Source organism: Pristiophorus japonicus, chromosome 23 (genome assembly GCF_044704955.1).
Source record: "Pristiophorus japonicus isolate sPriJap1 chromosome 23, sPriJap1.hap1, whole genome shotgun sequence".
In the NCBI taxonomy this organism is placed as follows: domain Eukaryota; kingdom Metazoa; phylum Chordata; class Chondrichthyes; family Pristiophoridae; genus Pristiophorus; species Pristiophorus japonicus.
In genome coordinates, this window is record NC_091999.1 from 28655512 (window position 1) to 28677571 (window position 22060).

At 46.6% G+C, this 22060-nt stretch overlaps 1 pseudogene; it reads left to right on the forward strand.

Moving 5' to 3' along the window:
• The first annotated feature begins 2429 nt into the window (after positions 1-2429).
• LOC139235460 (zinc finger protein 239-like) lies at positions 2430-10252 on the forward strand (annotated as a pseudogene).
• Positions 10253-22060: the final 11808 nt, after the last annotated feature.

Below are 22060 nucleotides of genomic sequence, written 5' to 3' on the forward strand. Positions count from 1 at the left end.
ATGAGCCGGGAAATTGTGTTGGGGAAATTGATGGGATTGAAGGCCGATAAATCCCCAGGGCCTGATGGACTGCATCCCAGAGTACTTAAGGAGGTGGCCTTGGAAATAGTGGATGCGTTGACAGTCATTTTCCAACATTCCATTGACTCTGGATCAGTTCCTATGGAGTGGAGGGTAGCCAATGTAACCCCACTTTTTAAAAAAGGAGGGAGAGAGAAAACAGGGAATTATAGACCGGTCAGCCTGACATCGGTAGTGGGTAAAATGATGGAATCAATTATTAAGGATGTCATAGCAGTGCATTTGGAAAGAGGTGACATGATAGGTCCAAGTCAGCATGGATTTGTGAAAGGGAAATCATGCTTGACAAATCTTCTGGAATTTTTTGAGGATGTTTCCAGTAGAGTGGATAAGGGAGAACCAGTTGATGTGGTATATTTGGACTTTCAGAAGGCATTCAACAAGGTCCCACACAAGAGATTGATGTGCAAAGTTAGAGCACATGGGATTGGGGGTAGTGTACTGACATGGATTGAGAACTGGTTGTCAGACAGGAAGCAAAGAGTAGGAGTAAATGGGTACTTTTCAGAATGGCAGGCAGTGACTAGTGGGGTACCGCAAGGTTCTGTGCTGGGGCCCCAGCTGTTTACACTGTACATTAATGATTTAGATGAGGGGATTAAATGTAGTATCTCCAAATTTGCGGATGACACTAAGTTGGGTGGCAGTGTGAGCTGCGAGGAGGATGCTGTGAGGCTGCAGAGCGACTTGGATAGGTTAGGTGAGTGGGCAAATGCATGGCAGATGAAGTATAATGTGGATAAATGTGAGGTTATCCACTTTGGTGGTAAAAACAGAGAGACAGACTATTATCTGAATGGTGACAGATTAGGAAAAGGGGAGGTGCAAAGAGACCTGGGTGTCATGGTACATCAGTCATTGAAGGTTGGCATGCAGGTGCAGCAGGCGGTTAAGAAAGCAAATGACATGTTGGCCTTCATAGCAAGGGGATTTGAGTACAGGGGCAGGGAGGTGTTGCTACAGTTGTACAGGGCACTGGTGAGGCCACACCTGGAGTATTGTGTACAGTTTTGGTCTCGTAACCTGAGGAAGGACATTCTTGCTATTGAGGGAGTGCAGCGAAGGTTCACCAGACTGATTCCCGGGATGGCGGGACTGACCTATCAAGAAAGACTGGATCAACTGGGCTTGTATTCACTGAGTTCAGAAGAATGAGAGGGGACCTCATAGAAACATTTAAAATTCTGACGGGGTTGGACGCAGGAAGAATGTTCCCAATGTTGGGGAAGTCCAGAACCAGAGGTCACAGTCTAAGGATAAGGGGTAAGCCATTTAGGACCGATATGCGGAGGAACTTCTTCACCCAGAGAGTGGTGAACCTGTGGAATTCTCTACCACAGAAAGTTGTTGAGGCCAATTCACTAAATATATTCAAAAAGGAGTTAGATGAGGTCCTTACTACTAGGGGGATCAAGGGGTATGGCGAGAAAGCAGGAATGGGGTACTGAAGTTGAATGTTCAGCCATGAACTCATTGAATGGCGGTGCAGGCTAGAAGGGCCGAATGGCCTACTCCTGCACCTATTTTCTATGTTTCTGTGTTTCTATGTTTCTCTGCAGCCACTTTTAAGACCCCAGGATGCAGGCCATCAGGTCCAGGGGACGTCCACCTTTAGTCCCAGTAGTTTGTCTAGTCCTTTTTCTCCAGTGATAGTGATTGTTTTAAGTTCCTCGCTCCCTGTGACCCCTTGATTATCTATTATTATTGGGATGTTTTTAAGTGTCTTCCACCGTGAAGACCATACAAAATATTTGTTTAAAGTCTCTGCCATTTCCCTGTTTAATCCTCTCAGGGACCAACGTTTATTTTAGCTATCTTTTCCTTTTTATATATCTGTAGAAGCTCTGACTGTATTTATATTTCTTGCCAGTTTACTCTCAGTCTATCTTCTCCCTCTTTATTATTTTTTTAAGACAATATTTAAAACCACACAGCAGAAGGAAAGAATGTTCCATAGAAACTAGAATTGTCTCTTCTGAATTTCAATCCTGTACTTACAGTGATGACTTTTGTAAACTCCTTTTGCAGGGTGTTAGAAGGGGAGGATTTGAAGAAGGGAAACTCAAACTAAACGTCACGTCGTGATCAGATAGAGTCACTCGATGCATCAGAACTTGAATATCATCGGCCTTTGAATGTGGAAGGAGAAATGTTTGTTTATTCGGTCTGTGGGGAAAGATTACAAACATCAGTGTGACTGAAAAAGCAGAGACCCACACACCCGAGTGAGAGTGTTTCAGTGCACTGATTGTGGAAAGAGCTTTAACCAGTTACACAGCCTGAAAAACCCTCGAACCATTCACAGCGGGGAAAACTGTAAACGTGTTGTGTGTGGAGGAGGCTTCAACTGATCATCCAACCTGGAGAGACGGAAGCACACCCGCACCACGGAGAAACCGTGGAAATGTGGGGACTGTGGGAAGGGATTCAGCTGCCCGTCTGTGCTGAAAATTCATCAACACAGTCACACTAGGGAGAGGCCGTTCACCTGCCCCGTGTGTGGGAAGCGATTCATTCAGTCATCCAGCCTGGTGAAACACCAGCTTGTTCACACTGGGGAGAGGCCGTTCATCTGCTCCGTGTGTGGGAAAGGATTCACTCAGTCATCCAGCCTGGTGAAACACCAGCTTGTTCACACTGGGGAGAGGCCGTTCACCTGCCCCGTGTGTGGGAAGGGATTCACTTGGTCATCCACCCTGCAGAAACACCACCGAGTTCACACAGGGGAGAGGCCATTCACCTGCTCAGAGTGTGGGAAGCAATTCACTCAGTCATCCAGCCTGGTGAAACACCAGCTTGTTCACACTGGTGAGAGGCCGTTCACCTGCTCTGAATGTGGGAAGGGTTTCACTCAGTCATCCGACCTGCTGATACACCAGCGAGTTCACACTGGTGAGAGGCCGTTCACCTGCTCTGAATGTGGGAAGGGTTTCACTCAGTCATCCGACCTGCTGATACACCAGCGAGTTCACACTGGGGAGAGGCCATTCACCTGCTCTGAGTGTGGGAAGGGATTCAGTGTGTCATCCCGCCTGCAGACACACCAGCGAGTTCACACCGGCGAGAGGCCGTTCACCTGCTCAGAGTGTGGGAAGCGATTTACTCATTCATCCAGCCTGGTGATACACCAGCGAGTTCACAAGTGACTGCAGGGGTTGGATTCTGCTATCATTGCTGCTGTTAATCACATCCCGACTGAATCGTGTCCATTCCGACAGTTGAAGTTTGTTTCTGATGATAATAACCCTAGAACTGGGCTGGAATATAATATTTTGATGTTTCAATAACAGAGTGTGTCGGTATTTAATGTTCCAAGATAAGAGAAGACTAATTGATGTCCTGTTATTGACTGCACTATTTTGGGGCCTTTTCTCCTTTCTAACTCTGGATTATTTCAGTTCTCATACCTTCGGTTACTCTCGTGGACAAATGCCAGTTCCCCTTACCTTCCAGAGTGCCTCTCCTAGCCTTGGTATTGTGGGAAGGTGTCGGTAACATGCCTGTGTGCCCTGAACACAAAACCCAGTCTGTGAATCACTTTCAGACACTGGACTTAGCGTGTGTCCCACAGCATCTCTCTCACCTTCGATGTGTGAATGGAGCATCACGCCTGCAAACCTGGGTTCAATTTAAATTTGAATTTATTCAGGAAATGTATTTAAGAAAATACAGATCACATCAAATAATTGCCAACGTTTTCGAGTGAACAAGATGAACAAGTAAATACATCCAGGCCCAATATTCCAGCTCCACATTCACAGGAGAAAGTATGTTATCAGACTCCTCGAGTAGACAGAATAGAGAACAATGCTAACTCTAAGAATATCTAGCATCTGTTGTAAATATCTTTCAAATCCCGACTGATACAATCTGGCGTTTTCCTTTCAGTTGAAGTGAATGGAAGATGAAAGGGGTGTTGGCATCCGGAACTTGGTTAATTCAGCTTCTGAAAGGTGTTCATTCCATATCGGGGAAAATGTGGTTGTTATCATTCGAGAGAGATTTCACTGAGCAGCAGTTGGTGTTTGCAACCAACTGGCCGTGGATATTTTCATCATAGAATGTTCAGATGAGAAATATTATGTTAGAATAAGAAGAGTTCAGAGACTAGTGCTTTGTGCTTGTCACAGGAAGACCAGTGCTTCCAACATTGTTGATGTATGTTGAAGAAAATGCAGACTTGTGTCTCTGGACTATGCCGTAGCCAAAGACGACCATATCAGGCAATGCCAGTTCCAGTTGGATAAGAGGTTGATGGCATAGCAAAAGATCCAGCAGTTAAAACAAAATTATCTCCAGTTATCTGCAGACATCGAATGTCGCAGCATGCTGACAAATTTGGACTTAAGAATTTAAAGTATTGAGTTAAATTGTTGGGATTGATTGTTATTGAATTGAATTGTTATAGAATGGAAAAGTGGTGAAGTTATGCTAAACTTGTATCGAACCTTGGTTAGACTTTGTGTGTGCAATTCTGGTCACCATATTATAAAAAGGATATGGAGGCACTGAAGAGGGTGCAGAGAAGATTTACAAGGATGATACCAGAAAGGCGAGCGTATACCTATCGGGAAAGGATGGACAGGCCAGGTCTCTTTACTCTTGGAAAAAAAAAGGCTGAGGGATGACCTAATGTCTCAAAAATGATGAAGGGTTTTGATTGAGTAGATACAGTGTTTCCACTTGTGGGGACCAGCATAATTAGAGGTCATCAACATAAGATAGTCACCAAGAAATCAAATCGGGAATTCAGAAGAAACCTCTACCCAGAGAGTGGTGAGAATGTGGAACTCACTGCCACAGGGAGTGGTTGAAGCGAATAGTATCGATGCATTTAAGGGGAGGCTAGACAAGTATCTAAGGGAGAAGGGAATAGAGGGTTATGTGGATGTAGTTAGATGAGGAAAGAAGGGAGGAGGCTCGAGTGGAGCATAAACGCCGGCATGGACTGGTTGGGCCGAATGGCCTGTTTCTGTGCCGTATATCCGATGTAATCCTATTGTCCAAGTCACACTGCTCGAAGGGGAAGATAAATGACTTGCATCCAAACGCAATTGTTACTTTTGTCTTCTTTGTAAAATGACAAAGTCTGGGCATAATTTGTTTGTGAAATTAAAACTGATTTTATATATATATATATATATATATTGCTAAGCGTCGCTGGTCAAACACATGGGAAGGAAAATTTACTGAAAATTGAGATAATTAAGTTTTATTTTTGAAAAAGTCCCGTCCCTCTGGTTCTGTCCAAACTATGTATTCAGAAATACGTTTTTGGGGGCGACTGTTATGCTAAAGGTAACTAACATACTTCCTCTTGTACACTGAATTGCTCTCTGGCATATTTTGGAGAATAAAAGGTCCAAGAAGAGGTTCGGTTAAATCAAATTAAACAAAGAAACTGGGTCAAAACTTGAACCAAGTGGGAATGTTTGATCGATGTTTAAAGACAGTATGATAATATTGTATTAGACAGTAAAGTTCCTCCGGGCTCATGAATGAAATGGTGAACACTGTATAAAATGTAATGAGAGGAAATGAGTGAGGATATAAGAGGAAAACAGGAAAGTTACACCTCCAAATAGAAATTTTTCTTAACTCATTGTTCCTGGGCGAATTGTCATAAATCACCTGGGTACAATCTGGTGTTAATGTGAGAGAGAAAGAACCCTAAAGTGTGCTCCTTGGGAAGATTGGGAGACCAGGAAGACTCCCCTGAACCAGGTGGGTTGGGACACATCCTGACCCCAAACACTAAATTAATAGTGTTCACTTAAAGAGTTAGTATCACACCAGGGCAATAAGTAATTCAAGACCATTATAAAATACTTCAATACAAACTTAAAAGATAATGACAGCAGATTATTTTAAAGTAAGAAATGTTGTATGTTGATCAGTAATGTTAACTATTGGTTTGCCAAGTAGAAACGCTGATAGTGATCATCATATGTGGGACTTTAATAAAATGACATCCCACCTCACAAAAAGAACTCGACCTGTCTGATCCAGTAAAAGAACCCACATTTTAATGGACTAGAAGTAACTGAATCAGGAAATGTATTATATAACAATGTGTGTTTTTAAATTGTGAATTGAAATCAAAAGATTTAAACATGAGCTTGAATCTATCAACTAGATTATGTGAAGGGAGATATTCACAGTTAATAGACAAAATTGGAAGAAAATTAGTAAAGGATGTGTTAGTAAAGAATAGAAAACAGGAACCAAGGGATGAGGAAGATGGGGAACACAAGGAGAATCAGTTTAAATCGCAAGGAAAGTGAGAGCTGACAGGATAGCTCAGAATAGGAGCCACAGCAAGGTTAGCAGGAGTAAACAGAATAGATATAGAAAATGAATGGGAACACGATGTGTCTTACTGGTGGTATTGTGTGTAGCCTCTGTGACATTTATGATGAATGTGGTACAGAAGGGACTGGACAAGAGAGAGAGTAATCAAATCCCTTTGTGTATTCATGAAGAACAACTGAGAAAATGGTTTAGGGGAACCAAGTCATAGGCTTTGATGTGATGCAGCCAATAGGAATGGGGATTTTGGCCCCCAGGGAAGGAGAAAGAAGTGAAGATATTAGACCAGTGGGATTGGTCTAGCCTTTGCTAATGAAAAATGGAAATGAAACGAAACCTTGGACGGTGTATAGGGTAGAATCGTTTGCAAGGGTGGAAGACTGAGTTAGGTCCGATCCATAAACAGTATGAGGAATATCCAAGATATCAGATTAAGAAGGGAGAAACTTGGATAGCACCAGATATGCAGTGTTGTACTCTGAAAGGGACAACATGGGTTTGTAGATGTTCCAGCTTGTGGGTTCACCCTCAACAAGGAATCTCCAGAATGCCAGATTGAAATAAGTAAATGGGGCGAAGGCCAAACTAATAACGTGTATAAAGGAAAAGGACAGTATTGTGTGACTACTACTGTCACGTATATGACTGTGCGTTCAACCCGATGCCCCATACTAGAACATCACTTTAGCTTGATTCCACCGAGGAACACATGTATCGGTGCTAAACGTTGTTTCTGGTACATCATCATAACGCAACTTATCTGCAGATGAGACTGCCTCTGGAGGATGAAGCCATTCGAGTCATTCCACATATTGGACACTATATTCTCCCTGTTTCTGGCTTTAAAGCTTATAATTCAGCGAATTAGGTCATCCCAGAAACACACAGTGCAAATCATATCGACAAATAGAACAGGCAATCCCGAGACTTGCCAATCAGGAATGGTGGAAAGTAGCATCTAGTTAGATTGTTCCAGCTGGGATTGGTGATAGCACGGATAATAGCTTCAGGGATTCTGGTCATTGCATTATGCTGTAAGGAAGTCAATAAGGGACATTGAAAATATAAGGAAAGGGAAGGACGCTGAGAGAAAACCAGGATTAGTAAAGACAAAGAAAGATATAAAACACTTTGTCAACAGGTAATGTAACCCATAAAAAAACCTGTGGGACTGGTTGACATGTGGACCCTGGTTAATTCAGCTTCTGAAAGGGGTTTATGTTTCATTCATTCGATAGAGGGAAAAATGTGGTTCGTATTATTAGGGAGAGAGAGACAGATTTCACTGAGCAACAGCTGGTGTTTTGCGACCAACCAGGCTTCGATATTCATAATAAAATGGATTCGAAATATTGTTTAGATAAGAAAAGTCCAGAAGTAGTGGTTTATGATCACCGTGGCCAGGCCGCTATGCTTCTAAATGTGTTGCTGATGTAAACTTGTGTCTCTGGACTGTGCAGTAGCCAGAGACTACCATATTAGGCAAAGCCGGCTCCAGTTTGATAAGAAAACAGTCTATAAATGTAGGCTTTTTCCTTTGTTTGTTAGCGTGGCGATACCCGTGCCTGGTTACACGTGCTCCATCTGTGACTATACTCCACTTGTAAATTGATTATAAACAGAAGACTGAATTTGTTACTACTCAAGTGAACAAACAGAAGTTTGTTTTAAATCAACACTTGGTTCTTTTTTTTTTTAAGTTTGGAACTTCAAATCTTCCTTCGGAATTAAAAATCCGTTAAAACAGCAGAAATCATTCGTAAAGCTATCATTATTAACCTTGAATAAAACATAGCTTAGTTAATTTCAATAACTCCAATTTAATTCGGAGCTATATTTTATTAACTAAACACAATACAGAACAGATAAAATAAAACAAAATAGCACATGCTTACAGAACACAGTAAATTACATCATTGTTACCTTCAGGTGCTTTTAAGGAAAGATAAACTTGCTGTAGAAGGAGTGCAATGAAGATTCACGACTGATTCCTGAGATGGGGGGATTGTCCTATGAGGGATTGAGTAGACTAGGCCTATATTCTCCAGCATTTAGAAGAATGAGAAGTGAGAGGTGACACCCACATCCCATGAACAAATTTTTAAAAAGAGATGAGTTATTTAAATTTGATCAAGGACACCAGCCAAATTAATAGAGACACTCCCTGTCCTTCAGGACCTGTGTCCAGGGGAGAAGCTGATGGGTTTGTCTGATCATCTTTGGGTTAAATGTTGTGTTCATCGAGCTGAGCAGCTCATGCCAGCATCAAACACTCTCCAGTCGGGCACAGCACGAGTCAGATACAGAGTGAACCCATCGGTCACTCCCCGACACAGATACTGAGGGACAGGGAGTGTCCGGGACGCTGACATTTCTCACTCAATAAGGTATAAATTGATCATGTACCTCTCCCCATTAATCCTGGGCTCCACACGGGTCGCACCCTGCTCCTGTTTCCCTTCCTGTAACAGCACTGAGCTCAACCCAGCCCATAATGAGCAGGGCTCGGGGAGGGTGGTTGCTAGGCACTGCAGTGATATCATAAAGCAGGGCCATTCAGCACAGCTTGTCCTCTTGTCCCTTTCAAGGTGGAGAGCTGGGACATCCTGTCTCAACACACATCCCACTGTTCATATTGAGAATCCCGGGGAAGGCCCAGAGTGTGGAACACAACCAAGGGGGAAAGAGGAGGAGAGAAGGGGAGATAAATCAAGGAGTGGGGACTGAGGGCCACCAAGCTTCAGTTTTAGAGCCTGTAGACTTCAGGAGAGATCAGTGAGGTCTGTAGTTTCAGGATCCAGGGAGAGAACAAGGAGCAGATGGGGAGACTGGTGTGGATTCCAGCACAATGAGAATGTCGGGGGAGGGAGATTGTGTTGGGCCGTGTATTAGGGGTGTAGGAGGAACGAGAGAGGAAAGGTCAGAGGAGCAAATACTGCAGCAGTGTCCATCAATAGTGAGAGAGAAGGTGGGGGTCAGAGTGGGCCCTGGAAAGGCCGGTAAACTGTTTGTTTGCTGTGACCAGCTTTCCTTTTGTCACAAATAGCCTCCTGTCGCCCAGTGACACACAAAGCCCATTAAACGCCACCAATGTCCTTTGGTCTGGTGAGGTCTCCCTTTGTGAAACATCGGCTGTTGTTAAAGCTTCTCATTCTGACTCGCTCACAGTGAGACAGTATCCATTGTCCCTTTTATTCCATGGGCTTCATCTTTGCTGGTATTGGTAACACGCCCGGGATCACTAAACACAAAACCCAGTCTGTTAATCACTTTCAGCTACTGGACTTAGTGTGTGCCCCACAGAATCTCTCTCGCCTTCAATGTGTGAATAGAGCATCACGCCTGCAAAGCTTGTTTAAGTTTATATCCAGGCAGCAAATCTATTTAAGAAAAGCCTGTAGGCTGATGAGACACTGTTCAGGTGCCAGGTTTGTCCAGCATTTTGTCTGTAATGGAAAATAACTGAACATGTCTCCCAGTGTAACCTTTGCTGTAATGAAATGTGTATTTTAATAAGCCTCACATCCTTGCTCATGTCTGCTGCAATTGTGTAGAAAGGGGATGTGTGAAGAGATGGTTTTTGTATGGAGATGTGAAACAAGGAAATGGTATCTGTGTGTAGCAGTGACACAGTCTTGTGGGCACAGGCAGAACCAAGCACCGATATCCTTGTGGTTATGGTTTGAGCAGGGTCAGTTCATGAATGCTCAAGCTCAGAGGTGCCAGGGATCGGGAGCAGAGGCTGTACATAAAATGTAAATGTAAATCTGATTTAGTTTATTTTCATTTATTCCTCTTTTAATAGCTTTTGCTGAATGTGGCCCATGCCAAGTGCAAGAATATTGGATCAGGCCCACCATAGAAAATGAGTTTGACACCTTGAGGTAGACAATGTCAACCGGATTCCCCCATCCACTAACCTAACAACTTCTTTACAAACTCAAGCTAGTTTGTAAGACATGACCATGTTTACCGGAATCTGTGTTCAGTATCTGTAATGGCCCCTTCCCTTTCCCCATGATGGAAAACAGCATCTCTCAGGATCCCTTCAAGCACCTTCCCAGTGATCGAGGTCACGTTGATGGGCCTTCAGTTCCCGAGCTCTGACTTGTGACCAATTTGGAAAATGGGAACTACATGTGCTACCTTCCAATCTCAGGGAACAACCCATGAATCTACTGAGCTGTTGGAGATATGGGCAAGGGGCTGACAGAGCACCCGTCCCATCTCTTTAAACACCCATGTGTGGATATCATCCGCACCTTCCACGTCAAGGTTAACCCGCAAGGCGACTTTGCTAACAGTGAAGAGAGATGAGAAAGACCAAAGTGCCATTTGCCCCTCTCAGTGTGACCCTGAAGGACTGTGTTCAGGCTGAAGTTCTCCCCCCATACGATCCTCCCCACAGATTGTCCTCACTGAGCTCCAGCCAGGTGATGCTAAACACTCAGGAAAGACAAAAATCTACAGCAATGTCTTGAAAGCAACACTAATTTATGTGTCTATATCCCAAATATTAAACTCCAGTTCACTTACAGCAGTTATTAGCATCAGCAGAAACAAACACTAACTGTCAGAATGAACATGGTTCAGTCGGGATGTGATAAACAGCAGCAATAACAGCAGATTCCAAACCCTGCAGTCACTTGTGAACTTGCTGGTGTCTCAGTAGGTGCAATGACTGAATAAGTCCCTTTCCATACTCAGAGCAGCTGAGTGGCCTCTATCCAGTGTGAACTCGCTGGTGCCTCAACAGATGGAATGACCATTCCCACACTTGGAGCAGGTGAACGGCCTCTCCCAGGTGTGAACACGCTGGTGTGTTTCCAGCAGCGACGGGTAGTTGAAACGTTTCCCACAGTCCCCACATTTACACAGTTTCTCCCCAGTGTGACTGCACTTGTGTCTCTTCAGGTTGGATGATAGGTTGAAGCCTTGTCCACACACAAAGCACGTGTACCGTTTCTCCCCGCTGTGAACGGTGCTTTTTGCTTCCATGGTCAAAGGCCGATGATATTCCATTCCTCATGTATCGAGTGACTCAGTCAGATCTTGATGTGATGTTTGGTTTGAGCCTCCAGTCGACAAATCGTAAAGTGAATTTCAGACAGGAAAAAGGGTGGGTGAGAGAGAATCCACAAAAACACAAAGGCAGGTTGAGAAATTGAACTTAATGAACTTGGTCATTTGTGGGGCCAGCACTAGAAATATTAACCATGAAAGCTGCCAGTTTGTGGTAAAACCCAACTGGTTCATTAATGTCCTTCAGGGAAGGGAACCCACCTCCATTGACCACCCCACATGGGGAATTGTTGGTCCCACTGTGCCCAGAATTACTGGGGGTGAAATCCAGCAGCTTCTCCTCCATCTCTACTCCAGCTCAAACTGATGCAACAAACAGATCCACACAGGAGGCCAGGTATCCAAAGCATCTTTCTAACATTTGCAGCATAGATGAGAGGCGATCTACTCTAAATTGCCCTAGATTTGGAGATTTGAGAATCTAGATTTTGCTTAGTACCGGAATCCAGGTCACCGATTGGAGCATGGGCAGCAGGCGATGAGGCAAGCAGCAGAAGAGTAGTGAGGTCGGGGTGGAGTAGTGCTGAGAGATTGGGGCCCACAAGAGGCGAGAGATCAGGGCTGAGAGATTGGGGCCCACGAGCGGCGAGAGTTCGGGGCAGAGAGATTGGGGCCAAGGAGAGGTGAGAGTTTGGAGCGGAGAGATTGGGGCCAAGGAGAGGCGATAGTTCGGGGCGGAGAGATTGGGGTCAAGGAGAGGCGATAGTTCGGGGCGGAGAGATTGGGGCCAAGGAGAGGCGATAGTTCGGGGCGGAGAGATTGGGGCCCACGAGAGGCGAGAGTTCGGGGCAGAGAGATTGGGGCCCACGAGAGGCGAGAGTTCGGAGCCCAGAAGTGGCAAGGGCCCAGGGACAGAATGGGCCAGACCACACTTCGATCTATGGGCAGTAGGAGCAAGTGCAGCAGAGCTTGGTCTTCAGTCGTCTTAATTAACCCTTGCCACTGGACCAAGACCTCGCTCTGTCCAGCCCGTGTGGTGGTAGGTGTGCAATGAACACACACGTTAAAATAATCCACGCACGGGCATCTCCTACCCTTCAATATGTAGTTCTAGACCTGGAATATCAGGTCTCATGTTGAAACATCTGTGAACTCATCCCTTTTTGGTGTAAAAGTGGGTCATCCTCGATTCAAGGGACTGCCTAATACTACACGGTACAGGAGGCCAGGGAGTGACTTCCGCATCCAGCACCCACCCTGATACAGAGCGGCTGGAAATTGCTGGGCCTGCTGTATAGATGCAACCAATTGTTTTCATGGTTTGGGGGAGGCGCTGCCCCCAGTGTTTGCTGGTGCCGGGCCTGGCTCTCTGACTCGGGGCCTGAGAGCCGCACTCGGTGTTGTCTGGGGCCTGAGGGCTGCACTCGGTGTTGCCCGGCTCCGTGCTCGCTCCGCTCAGTCCCCGGGAGCCTCTCCGCACAGAGAGGTGCTCTCTGGGAACCAGCCCTTCAGACGCATTGCCTCCCTGCTGATGGAAATAGGGCGTATTCCCTCGGGCGGAGCACTCTGGGTACAATCATTCGCCATTGTCAGGGATTAGTACAGCACAGAAGGCTTGGCAGCGCATCCTGTCTGTGCCGTCTCTTTGGTGGAGCTGTTCAATGAGTCTCACTGTTCTGCTCTTTACCCATAGCTCGGTATATTTTTCCCGGCAAGTATTTATCCAATTCCCTTTTAAAAGTTACTGTTGAATCTGCTTCCACCACCCTTTCAGACAGTGCATTCTGGATTATAACAAATCGCTGGGTAACAAATGATCCCACATCTCAGCTCTCGTTATTTTGCCAATCATCGAAGTCTGACTCCTCTGGTTACCTACCCTTATGTCACTGGAAAGACTTTCCATATTTACTCATTCATAATTTTGTACATGTCCATCAAATCTCCTTTTACCCTTTCCTGCTCTCTGGAGAAAACTTCACCAGGCTCTCCACATCATGGAAGTCCCACATCCCTGGCACTGTTCCTTCTGCACCTTCTCTAAAAGCTTGGCATCATTCCCAAAGTTTGGAACCCAAACTTGAACACAATTCTCCAGCTGAGGCCTAACCAGTTTTATAGAAACGTTTGGCAAACTAAACATCAAATGCTGATATTTCTCTGATGGGGGTGAAAGGGCGAGGTCCATCCAGTCAGTTGGATGGGTCAATGAGACTGCGAACCTAAATAGGCGCATTTGGAGTGGAGAGCCAGGGACATGCTGTGTAACCGGGCGCAAACAGTCCTGCACTCCCCCCACATAACTTGTTTCCCATTTGGCATGAAAGTAATGTGTGAGATGCAACAATTCATTTGATTTGATTTCAAATAGTTTAGTATAGAAATTGAATTATGTTTCTATGATATTTTTTCCCAACTCAGATTCAAGGCCTCAATTTTTCTCTTCGACTGTGTACAGTCATAGGATTCCATCTCTGCGACTGTACATTGCGATTCCAACCCTTGGATTGTACGTGGGTATTCTAACCCTGGGAGAGTATGTGGGCATTCTAACCCTGGGGGAGAATACATAGGGATTCTAACACTGGCACTGTACAGAGGGATTCTAACCCTGGCACTGTACATGGGGATTCTAACCCTGGGAGAGTACATGGGCATTTTAACCCTGGGAGAGTACATGCGGATTCTAACCCTGGGAGAGTACATGGGCATTCTAACTTTGGCATTGTACATGGGGATTCTAAACCTGGCACTGCACATGGGAATTCTAACCTTGGCACTGTACATGGGGATTCTAACCCTGGCACTGTACATGGGGATTCTAACCCTGGCACTGTACATGAGGATTCTAATCCTGGCACTGTACATGGGGATTCTAATCCTGGCACTGTACACCGGGATTCTAAACCTGGCACTGTACACGGGGATTCTAACCACAGAACTGTATATGGTGTCCAGGCGTTCAGGCCCCCTTCGGAGACGACCAGGCCTCTACTTCCCCGCAGCACTCCAGGTGTGGTCCAGCCAGGGCGTTGTGCAGCTGCAGCGGGCTGGCAGCGCCCATGGAATAGTGTCAAGGGAGGTAGCTTAGTACTGACTTTCATTTTAAACTTTAAATCAACTTGGGAAACTTATAAATAACTTGGGAAAACGTTTTAAAAACTCCACAAGAAACTTTTCAAACTTATTAAAAAACTTTTAACCAACGTGGAAGAACATTCAAGAATTCTTTTCTTTTAAAATGTTTTTTATTGAGGAATTGAATACTGTATCCCAATCTAACTAGAAAATAGTTTGGTGTGTTTTATTAGCATCATCTTCAGTCATTTAAAACCAGGTTATACACGACGATAACTGGCGAGCAGGTGTGCCTCCGACCAGGCGACCGGGACATCAGCCTCCCGCCTCCTGCATTCGTCCATTTATGTACTTATTTGTCTATATCCAAATATTAAACTCCAGTCCAGTTACAGGAGTTATCAGCAGAAACAAACCCCAATTGTCAGAATGAACATGGTTCAGTCAGGATGTGATTAACAGTAGATTCCAGCCCCTGCAGTCAGTTGTGAACTCGCTGGTGTCTCAGCAGGGAGGATAACTGAGTGAATCCCTTACTACACACAGAGCAGGGGAAAGTCCTCTCCCCAATGTGAACTCGCTGGTGTCCCAGCAGCTGGGATGACCGAAAGAATGCCTTCCCACACTCAGAGCAGGTGAACGGTCTCTCCCCCAATGTGAACTCGCTGGTGTGTCGTCAGGGCGGATGACCGAGTGAATCCATTCCCACACTCAGAGCAAGTGAACGGCCTCTCCCCAGTGTGAACTTGCTGGTGTGTCAGCAGGTCGGATGACTGAAAGAATCCCATCCCACACATGGAGCAGGTGAACGGCCTCTCCCCCGTGTGAACTCGCTGGTGAACTACAAGGTTGGATGACCCAGTGAATCCCTTCCCACACATGGGGCAGGTAAACGGCCTCTCCCCAGTGTGAACTCGCTGGTGAACTACAAGGTTGGATGACCCAGTGAATCCCTTCCCACACATGGGGCAGGTAAGCGGCCTCTCCCCAGTCTGACTGCGTCGATGAATTTCCAGAACTGACGGTGATCTGAATCCCTTCCCACAGTCCCCACATTTCCACAGTTTTTCCATGGTGCGGGTATCCTTGTGACTCTCCAGGTTGGACGATCATTTGAAGCCTCACCCACACACAACACGTTTACAGTTTCTCCCCGCTGTGAATGGTGCGATGTTTCTTCAGGCTGTGTAACTGGTTAAAGCTCTTTCCACAGGCAGTGCACTGGAACACTCACTCAGGTGTGTGTGTCTCGCTGCCTTTCCAGTCACACTGATATTTGAAATATTTTCCCACAGGCAGGACAGACAAACATTTCTCCTTCCACTTTCAAAGGCCGATGATATTCAGGTCCTGATGAATCGATTGACTCCGTCAGATCTTGACGCGATGTTTGGTTTGTGTTTCCTGTCTGAAAATCTCCCCTTCTAATACGCTGTAAAAGGAGATAACAAAACTCATCGCTGTCAGTACAAGACACAAATTCAGGATAGACACATCTAGGGGCCAAGTTTCGACAGGAGTTGCTCCTATTGTTTTGGAGTATCCTATAAATCACAATTCTCCACGTTTAGTTTGTTCCACTTTCAGTCAGTTAGTTCAGTTTCTTTTTCCAGCCACCTGCACCATTTTGGCCAGTTAAGCAAGTTTAGACAGCGAAAAGTTACTCCAAACTAACTTAGGCCTGAGTCAGTGCTCACTTTTATACGCACAGAAAAACCTTGCGGACAATTCAGAAATCAGGCGCCGGTAGCCAGAGATGGCGGGCGGGGGAGGGGTTGTGGAGGGAAGGGAAGTTCGAGGATTTTCAAAAGCATTAAACACTTCACTTTTAAAAATAAAGAACCATCATCAATAATAAATGATCAATAACTCAATCAATAAATAAAATTTAAAAAGAAATTAAAAATCAATCAACAAATAAAAAATTAAAGGTTGCTACCTCACCGACGGCAGCACCTCTCCGTTCCGGAGCACTGCGAGCCCTCCAGCAGCACACACAGCCCTGCCTGCCTCTTACATTTTCAAGGTTGAAGAGTTCGGGCGGGCCCCACCGCCGGGGAAGAGTTTGGGCGGGGCCCGCCGAAGAGGTGGTCGGGCGGCCCCATCGCGGAGCTGGTGTTTGGGCAGGCCGGCAGGGAGGCCTCGAGGTAAGAGCAGTGGCGGTGAGGCGAGGCCCGAGGTCAGGCAGCAGCGAGGTGAAGGACGGTGAGGGGTGGCGAGGCGGGGCCCGAGTTTAGGCAGTGGCGAGGCAGGCAGGCCACTCGGCCCGGGCTAGGGGCAGCGAACATCGCGTCGTTCCTTCGGCCAGGGATAGGGTCGCCCGGAGCCACGACACGCTGGGAGGGCCAGGAGCTACTGTGTACACACGCAGACCCCACTGCACACACAGGCATCTGCCGACACTCTTTTTGGTGCATGGCTGTAGCTCCGCCCCCCGCTGCTTCTCTTGTGCTCAGCCCAACGCAGGCCAGATCACCGTGGAGAATCCCGAGGTAAGTACAAGGCCCACTTTTCCTTCTAGAGAGTCGGCGGACCTCTCGGAGGTGCACCGTTCTATGGGTCAGTCGAAACTTGGCCTCCTAGTTTCCATGGAACATTCTTTCCTTTCTTGTTCTTCCAAAGCTGTAAATCCCTGTCCCACACATTGTCCCTCCTGCTGTGCTGAAATCCAAATCAACTCACAACTCTAAACTGTTTCTCCTCCAATCCCAGTTTTCACCACCAATTCTGACTGGGTTCAGAAATACACTCACTGGTACACTTCCTTGTCCCATAGGAGTGGACTCTGGCTGGGTTCACTTGCACACTCACTGGTTCCCCTCCCATGTGTGTGGTGATTCTGGTTATTCTCAGTTCTACATTCAATGGTTCCCCTCCCTCTGCTCCCCTGAATGTACTGACTCTGGCTGAGTTCAGTTCTACACTCACTGGTTCCCCTCCCCTGAAGGTCCTGACTCTGGCTGGGTTCAGTTCTACACTCACTGGTTCCCCTCCCCTGAAGGTGCTGACTCTGGCTGGGTTCAGTTCTACACTCACTGGTTCCCCTCCCCTGAAGGTACTGACTCTGGCTGTGTTCAGTTCTACACTCACTGGTTCCCCTCCCCTGAAGGTGCTGACTCTGGCTGGGTTCAGTTCTACACTCACTGGTTCCCCTCCCCTGAAGGTACTGACTCTGGCTGTGTTCAGTTCTACACTCACTGGTTCCCCTCCCCTGAAGGTGCTGACTCTGTCTGGGATCAGTTCTACACTCACTGGTTCCCCTCCCTCTCCTCCCCTGAAGGTGCTGACTCTGGCTGGGTTCAGTTCCACACTCACTGGTTCCCCTCCCTCTCCTCCCCTGATGGTGCTGACTCTGGCTGGGTTCAGTTCTACACTCACTGGTTCCCCTCCCCTGATGGTGCTCACTGTGGCTGGGTTGAGTTCTACACTCACTGGTTCCCCTCCCTCCCCTCCCCTGAAGGTGCTGACTCTGGCTGGGTTCAGTTCTACACTCACCAGTTTCTCTCCAATATATGTCCCATGTGCCCGATCTCCATGTGTGAACCTCGACAGTGAGTGTCGACAGGCTATTCCACTGTCCTCACCTGAGGCCTCACACATGCATTTTCCAGCAGGGCCACCGGATCCTCCTCACAATGGCTCAGTTTCTAAACAATAAGGGGATATGTGGTTATGGGGAGCGGGCAGGGAACAGAAGAACATAAGAAATAGGAGCAGGAGTAGGCTATAGGGCCCCTCGAGCCTGCTCTGCCATTCAATAAGATCATGACTGATCCGATCATGGACTCATCTCCACTTACCGGCCTGCTCCCCATAATCTCTTATCGTTTAAGAAACTGTCTATTTCTGTCTTAAATTTATTCAATGTCCCAGCTTCCACAGCTCTCTGAGGCAGCAAATTCCACAGATTTACAACCGTCTGAGAGAAGAAATTTCTCCTCATCTCTGTTTTAAATGGGCGGCCCCATATTCGAAGATCATGCCCTCTAGTTCTCATCTCACCTATCAGTAGAAACATCCTCTCTGCATCCACCTTGTCAAAACCCCTCATAATCTTATACGTTTCGATAAGATCACCACTCATTCTTCTGAATTCCAATGAGTAGACGCCCAACCTCCTCAATCTTTCCTCATAAGTCAATGCCCTCATCCCCGGAAACAACGAAGTGAACCTTCTCTGAACTGCCTCCAAAGCAGGTATATCCTTTCGTAAATATGGAAGCCAAACCTGCACGCAGTAGTCCAGCTGTAGCCTCACCAATACCTTATATATCTGTAGCAAGACTTCCCTGCTCTTATACTCCATCCCCTTTGCAATAAAAGCCAAGATACCATTGGCATTCCTGATCACTTGCTGTACCTGCAGACTATCCCTTTGTGTTTCATGCACAAGTACCTCCAGGTCCCGCTGTACTGCAGCACTTCGCAATCTTTCGCCATTTAAATAATAAGTTATTCATTGATCTTTTTTTTCTGCCTAAGTACATGACCTCACACTTTCCAACATTATACTCCATCTGCCAAATTTTCCCCCACTCACTTAGCCTGATTATGTCCTTTTGCAGATTTTTTGTGTGATCACACATTGCTTTTCCTCCCATCTTTGTATCATCAGCAAACCTAGCTACGTTACACTCAGACCCTTCTTCCACGTCGTTAATATAGATTGTAAATAGTTGGGATCCCAGCACTGATCCCTGCGGCACCCCACGAGTTACTAGTTGCCAACTCGAGAATGAACCATTTATCCTGACTCTCTGTTTTCTGTCAGTTAGCCAACCCTCAATCCATGCTAATATATTGCCCCCAACCTCCTCAACATTTCCTCATTGGTCCACCCCCTCATCCCCAGAATCCACCTCGTAAACCTTTTCTGAATTGTCTCCCCTCTCCACCACTGAAGATGCTGAATCTATCTGGTTTCAGTTCTGCACTCACTGGTTCCCCTGCCCTGAAGGTGCTGACTCTGGCTGGGTTCAGTTCTGCACTCACTGGTTCCCCTCCCTCCCATCTGCCACTCCGCTTAGGATGCTGACTCTGGCTGGGTTCAGATATAGACTCTCTGGTTCCCCTCTCATTCCCTGAAGGTGTAGACTCTGGCTGCGATCAGTTCAACAATCACTCATTTCCCTCTCCCCATCTCTCTCCTCCCCTGAAGGTACTGACTCTGGCTGGGTTCAATTCCACACTCACTGGTTCCTCTCCCCTGAAGGTACTGACTCTGGCTGGGTTCAGTTCTACACGCACTGGTTCCCCTCCCCTGAAGGTGCTGACTCCGGCTGGGTTCAGTTCTGCACTCACTGGTTCCCCTCCCCTGAAGGCACTGACTCTGGCTGGGTTCAGTTCTACACTCACTGGTTCCCCTCCCCTGAAGGTGCTGACTCCGGCTGGGTTCAGTTCTACACTCACTGGTTCCACTCCACTGAAGGTGCTGACTCTGGCTGGGTTCAGTTCTACACTCACTGGTTCCCCTCTCCTCTTCTGAAGATGCTGACTCTGTCTGGTTTCAGTTCTGCACTCACTGGTTAACATACGATATAGGAGCAGCAGTAGGCCATGCGGCCCCTCGAACCTGCTCCGCCATTTAATACGATCATGCCTGATCCGATCATGGACTCAGGTCCCCTTCCCTGTCCACTCCCCATAACCCCTTATTGTTTAAGAAAGTGTCTATTTCTGTCTGAAATTTATACAATGTCTCAGCTTCCACAGCTCTCTGAGGCAATGAGTTCCACACATCCACAACCCTCAGAAGAATTTCTCCTCATCTCAGTTTTAAATGGGGGCTCCTTATTCTAAGATTATCCCCTCTAGTTCTACTCTCCCCCATCAGTGAAACATCCTCTCTGCATCCAACTTGTCACGCCCCCTCAATCTTATATGTTTCGATAAGATCACTTTTCTATCTTCTGAATTCCAATGAGTAGAGGCCCAACATATTCAACCTTTCCTCATAAGTGAACCCCCTCATCTCCGGAATCAACTTTGTGAACCTTCTCTGAACTGCCTCCAAAGCAAGTATATCCTTTCGTAAATATGGAAACCAAAACTGCACGCAATATCCCAAGTGTGGCCTCACCAATACCCTGTACAACTGTAGCAAGACTTCCCAGCTTTTATACTCCATCCCCTTTGTAATAAAGGTCAAGATTCCATTGACCTTCCTGATCATTTGCTGTACCTGCATACTGATCTTTTGTGTTTCATGCACAAGTACCCCCAGGTCCCGCTGTACAGTAGCACTTGCCAATCTTTCTCCATTCTAAATAATAATTTGCTCTGTGATTTTTTTTTCTGCCTAAGTGCATGACCTCACACTTTCCAACGTTATACTCCATCTGCCAAGTTTTTGCCAACTCACTTAGCCTGTCAATGTCGTTTTGCAGATTTTGTGTGTCCTCCTCACACATTGCATTTCCTCCCATCTTTGTAGCATCAGCAAACTTGGCTAGTCTACACTCGGTCCCTTCTTCCAAGTCGTTAATATAGATTGTAAATAGTTGGGGTCCCAGCACTGAACCCTGCGGCAACCCACTAGTTACTGATTGCCAAACTGAGAATGAAGCATTTATCCCGACTCAATGTTTCCTTAAAAGTCAACCCTCTCATCTCCGGAATCAACTGCCTCTCCTTTCCTCCCCTGAAGATGCTGAATCTATCTAGTTTCAGTTCTGCACTCACTGGTTCCCCTCCCTCCCCTGAAGGTACTGACTGGCTGGGTTCAGTTCTATACTCACTGGTTCCCCTCTCATCCCTTGAAGATGCTGACACTGGTTGGGTTCAGTTCTACACTCACTGGTTCCCCTCCCCTGAAGGTACTGGCTCTGGCTGGGTTCAGTTCTACACTCACTGGTTCCCCTCCCCTGAAGGTACTGACTCTGGCTGGGTTCAGTTCTACACTCACTTGTTCCCATCCCCTGAAGGTACTGACTCTGGTTGGGTTCAGTTCTACACTCACCGATTCCCCTCCCGTGAAGGTACTGACTCTGGCTGGGTTCAGTTCTACACTCACTGGTTCCCCTCCCCTGAAGGTACTGACTCTGGCTGGGTTCAGTTCTACACTCACTGGTTCCCCTCCCCTGAAGGTACTGACTTTGGCTGGGTCCAGTTGTATACTCAGCGGTTCCCCTCCCCTGAAGGTACTGACTTTGGCTGGGTCCAGTTGTATACTCAGCGGTTCCCCTCCCTCCCATCTGCCCCGTCCCTGAAGGCGCTAACTCTGGATGTGTTCAATTCCACGCTCACTGTTTCCCCTCCCTCCCCTCTCCAGCATGCAGAGTACCGGGCCATGCACAAAACCTAATATAGTAGGGCGGTCGGTTAAAAGGGGACTAGGACTAGTCCCTTTACCGAAAAGAGGGAATTGTAGGAATTAGGCACCTGCTGAATATATAAAACATTAGGCATTAGACACCTGTTGAATATATCTAAACTCATATAAGTTTAAAGCGGCCACATATAAAATGGCTGCCCAAGCTTGATGGGAACCCCGTTAGTCAAGTAATAAACTGGGACTGACCGAGCAATGACCCTGTGAGGCCCACTACCAGCAATGCCTGGGATACCAGAT